Source organism: Vipera berus, assembly GCF_964194415.1.
Source record: "Vipera berus genome assembly, chromosome: 1".
Lineage (NCBI taxonomy): Eukaryota > Metazoa > Chordata > Lepidosauria > Squamata > Viperidae > Vipera > Vipera berus.
In genome coordinates, this window is record NC_138202.1 from 180,691,271 (window position 1) to 180,696,626 (window position 5,356).

The 5,356-nt window shown below is 40.1% G+C and overlaps 1 protein-coding gene across 3 annotated transcripts in view; it reads right to left on the minus strand.

Annotated features, from left to right (window-relative positions):
* Positions 1–5,356, minus strand: part of ACADL (acyl-CoA dehydrogenase long chain) — a 31,633-nt gene that overhangs the window by 26,062 nt on the left and 215 nt on the right. Inside the window, exon 1 of one of the 3 annotated variants that reach the window (XM_081313629.1) lies at positions 4,936–5,014. The exons of the other annotated variants lie outside the window; for them this stretch is intronic. The gene's annotated coding sequence lies outside the window, so the exon portion shown is untranslated. Of the gene's footprint in view, positions 1–4,935; positions 5,015–5,356 lie in introns of those variants that run through there. 3 annotated transcript variants of the gene reach the window in all.

Consider the following 5,356-nt stretch of genomic DNA (forward strand, 5'->3'; position numbering starts at 1 on the left):
AACCACTGATTGGTTCAAAATTGGGAAAGGAGTCCAGCAAGGCTGTATACTGTCGCCCTGTGTATTTAACTTATATGCAGAGCACATCATGAGAAAGGCAGGGCTAGATGAATCAAAAGTTGGAATTAAGATTGCCGGGAGAAATATCAACAACCTAAGATATGCAGATGATACCACTGGCAGAAACTGAAGAAGAACTAAAGAGCCTCTTGTTGCGGGTGAAGAAGGAGAATGCAAAAGTTCGGTTGAAACTTAACATTAAGAAAACCAAGATCATGGCATCCGGCCCTCTCAATTCCTGGCAAATAGATGGGGAAGAAATGGAGGTAGTGACAGATTTTATTTTCCTGGGCTCCAAGATAACTGCAGATGGGGACTGTATTCAAGAAATTAAAAGACACTTGTTCCTGGGGAGGAAAGCCATGGCAAATCTAGACAGCACACTAAAAAGCAGAGACATCACCCTGTTAACAAAAGTGTGTATAGTCAAGTCTATGGTCTTCCCAGTTGCAATGTATGGCAGTGAAAGTTGGACCATAAGAAAGGCTGAGCACCAAAGAATTGAGGCCTTTGAACTATGGTGCTGGAGAAGACTCCTGCGAGTCTCTTGGACTGCAAAGCAATCAAACCGGTCAGTCCTAGAGGAGATCAACCCTGACTGCACCAGCTGCCTGCAATTAGTGCAGGTTCGAGTCCCACCAGGCTCAAGGTTGACTCAGCCTTCCATCCTTCCGAGGTAGGTAAAATGAGGACCCAGATTGTTGGGGGCAATTAAGCTGACTTTGTAATAATGCCGCTTGGGTGTGTGTGTGAAAGCCCTAATAAGCAGGCATATACATAGAATGAAGGCTACTGCTAAGCTTGTAAGCCGCCCTGAGTCTTCGGAGAAGGGCGGGATATAAATGGAATTAAAATAAAAATAAAATAAATAAAAAATAAATACTTTGGCCACCTAATGAGAAGGAAGGACTCACTGGAGAATAATGCTGGAAAAGATTGAAGGCAAAAATGGGACAACAGAGAATGAGGTGGCTGGATGGAGTCACTGAAGCAGTAGGCGTGAGCTTAAATGGACTCCAGAAGATGGTAGAGGACAGGAAGGCCTGGAGGAACGTTGTCCATGGGGTCGCGATGGGTAGGACACGACTTCGCAGCTAACAACAACAACAGTTGCTGACAAATCTAAAATGTCAAGAGATCTTTGATAGGGAGAATATACACACTGTTCAGGAGAATTGAGTGATTGAGGCAAGATTTCATATGTCACTGATGAGGTATGTAGGAGAAAAACTAAATGGTACATAGGAATTAATAGTGAAAATGTATTGGGGTTAACTCTGATTTTTTGTTTTAATCTCTAGCCTTTATCCATACTACACTGAAGCAGTAGGCGTGAGCTTAAATGGACTCCAGAAGATGGTAGAGGACAGGAAGGCCTGGAGGAATGTTGTCCATGGGGTCGCGATGGGTTGGACACGACTTAGCAGCTAATAACAACAACAGCTAACAACAGTTATTAAGCTACTGTCATTCAGCAACAGTTTGAAGTTACAGCGGCACTGAACAAGCAGTATTTTGTTTTTGCACTCTGTCACATCTGAGCACTTGGCAACCAGCTCACCCTTATGATGGTTGCAGTGCTCTGCAGTCATGTGATTGCAATTGATGTCCTTCCCTGCCAGCTTCCTACAAGCAAAGTGAATATGGAAGCGAACAACAACAGTTGCAGGTTGTTTGGGTAAATCTCTGCCACTCTGCAGCAGCCACCCCAAGCTCTGCCACACTTGCCCCATGCCAACTCCTCCCACCTCCTGCAGCAGCCACCCCAAGCTTTCTTAGTGATAGCAGAGGAAGTGCCAGAATTGCCATTGCTAAGCAATGTAGTCATGTAATGTCTTGGTTTACAGTCGCATTGCTTAGTGTTGAAAGAAAAATCTTCATCAGGGTCCAGTCCAAGCCGGGAATAAACAAAATGGAGACTGCTTTAGAAAAAAGATTGTATTTATTCAAGAACAGAGCCAGACAGAAATGTGGCTCTGGGAAAGCTGACATGTGGCTGGGAGTGGTGAGTTTTTATACCTTCTTGGGCTCTTACGTTCGGAGTTGTTTCTTGTTCCTGTGGCATGAACTTTGACCTGAGCTTTTGAGTGTGTCCTTTTTGGTATTCTGATGGTGGTGGGTTAATCCTATTATGTCTTAGAGGTCATGTCTTTAGAGTTTGGGTGGGGTACATAGATTTTAGGGGTCTTTGTCTTTCTAATCTCATCATCTTCTAGCTTCCTGGCTCCAACCTTTCTGAATAGGATTATCAAATCTGCATTTCTACAGACCTGGCCTCTGCCTGGCACTATTGAGAAAACTGGGCCTGCTTTTCTGTTTTTAAGATCCTTTGGAGAAATATATTCTGCCTTTTAATATTTCCAAAATATTTCTTTCTCTGGGGGGCGGGGAAGTGCTGTCCTCCCACATTAGTGACAAAAATTCAGGTCCCAAGCCTGTCATTAACCAAGGACTATCTGTAAATATAAATTACCAGAAGATTTTTTATTGTTTTTCCTTAACAATTTTACCTCTCATAAATCAACACAGCTTGCCATCTACACCAGAAGGTAATAATGAAAATTCTAGGAAAATATATAAAACTAATGCGATTGTTTTGATTTATAAACTTCTATTAGATGTTTCTCCACAACAATTAACCTTCATCTTAAATCTAAATTAATGTTTGTAATAAAAATGGGAGAAATAAATCAGATAGCTTTCAATAGTAGATCAGAGACAGGGTCGTGGTAGCTGATCAGTCTCTTAAAAGACATAATCTTTCTGAACTGCAGGCACACCTTTGGTAGCACTGAGAACAATAAAGGACTTATTTGACATAACATATTTTGGTGCAGTATGAAACTGTACTTTAACCCTCTTTCATTACCTCATATATCACACATAAGATCAGTGAATCAACCCAACACACCAATATAAGCATTACACAAGCTACGTTTGCGCAAAGTAGGCTAAACTGTAATTGTTTATTTTGTAATTTGGTATGTCATAACAAGTTTATTGTTGAAATTATTTTATTGTTACATTTCTATGCCATTCATCTTGTCGAGGTGACTCTGGGCAGTTCACAGTCATATAATTAAAATATGTCTTAAAATAATGTCTTAAAATAATAAATCATATAATTAAAATATGTCTTAAAATAATGTCTTAAAATAATAAATAATTTCTAAATTTCTAAAACTCAATTAACCAAGATGGAAGGAAGTGTGCATGGGGAGGAGGTGGCATTTGACCAATCCTTTAACCACTGCAAGACGCCACTCCCCCAATGGAGCCCCAGACCAACTGGCTGAGCCAGGTCTTCAAGCCTTTCAGAAGTCCAGAAGAGTGGGGGCAGATTTAATCTGGAGAGCAGGATGTTCCAGAGGGCTGGTGCCACTACCAAAAGTCTTCTCCTGGATCCTGCTGACTGAATTTCCTTGGCTCACAAGGCTCTCAGCATGTCTGTTGTTGCTGGCACAGGTGGGGTGAGCTAATCCCATTGGGATGAGCTGGTTCCTCAGCTCCCAAGGATCTCCATCTCCCCTCAACTTTGTTTTGTAGCATGCTGTCTCTATTGCTAATATTTTTCACTTTTGATAATCATTTTTTTCTAAAAAGGCTATTTACTTCAATAGCAGTGCCTTCTTTAGAACATTCTAAGAGGAATTCTCCAACTTTTCAGGACCATGACAACCTAAAATGATTAATAAAATTGTATGATGGCTTCCCATGAATAAAATTACTTTTTTTGGACTGTGATTGGACATTAAATATTATACTTATTTTAATAATTCATATTTGATCCATGTTTCACACAGATCCTCAGATTTTTGTGGTACTGTAACCTTCCACTGAGACTTGCACAAGCCAAACAAGAAGCAAAGCTTGGAGCAGGTTTTAACAACTCACCAGTTTTGCAAATCAGGAGTGCTGACAAAACTCACTCCTACTTTGCCTGGATGAGCCCACAATTGACTTGCACAAGCAACATTGGAAGTAAAAATCAGAGTAGGTGCTCCCATGTAAGCATACAGCATGGCAAATATAAACACTTACAGTTTGTCTTCTAAGTTTCTAACTATCTAGTATTTATAATTAGTTATAACTGTAAACTATGTAATGTTTAAAACTATTGTAAATTAGCAAGACCCCAAATGGGAAGGAAGGACAGTTCTGATGTTGCTTCTGCAAACTTTTTTTTAAAAAAAACAATGACTCCCAGTGGCTTGTGGCCCCAAACTGATCCACAGTTTCGGCACTCCAAAACTAACTTTTTTAATTTTTGGATACAATTTTTCCTCCCCAATTTTTCTCAAGCTGTTTCCTTACTCAATTCCTCTTCTGCCACTACTATTCTCTTCCTCTCTGATCTTCCATGAAAGGGCTTCTGAGCCATAATAGTAGTTTTCTGCTACTAAAATGGTACTGGCTTCAAAGAAATAGGTCCATTAACAGGCTGCAAAATAACAAAAAGCCCTCTACGAAAAATGCCATGTAAGGAAAACATTACATCTGCATTTTATTTATGATCTAATATTATTATTAGTATCACAAAGACACACAATCTGCTCCTAATTGTAATCGGATCATGAAGAAGCCAATTCCAATGGACCAGTCCTATCACACTCTAATTACTATCTAAAAATTATTATACAGTATTCACAGCTGGCAAATTTCCCATATTTACATAAAATAGAGTTTCATTATTAATATGAAAAAAGGACAGGCTTTACATTGCCATAGTGATCACCAGCTATATAATAAAAGCCGCTAGTGATAAAATAAACCAAAGGCCATAAACATAACCAAATCTAAGCTCCCTAACAAAAACTGTGAATGTCAAATAATGAGAATCTTATTTGGCAAAGCACATGGGCAAACGTTGGTTACCTGTTCCAGGCTACAAGAATACGGCCGACTATAAACTGACAGTAGAGAGTTAAATTAGGGGTAAATTAGGGTTATCTCTTTGTTGCCCTGTAATGGTCGTCCGGAATCTTGTAGCGCGCCTCCTTATATTCGGTCTGCGGCCACAGATTTTAAAAAACTTCCTCTCTTCTTACTACCGATAACTCTGTCTGCCGTTATATTTTAGGAAGAGAGGGGGACATAGGGGGAAATGTCAGGCCTATCATTACAATCGGGGCAGTCTCAAATGTTAGAAAACGTTAGTTAAACGTACTGAGAGGTTGGACGGCTCTTTCGCTTGGAAAGAACTTTTCAGTGGGACAGTCACACCCGTTCAGCTTTTTTAATGTTATTGCCCTTGCCACGCTTTGTGAAGCTGTTCCCAGGCGACAAGAGCCCTTAC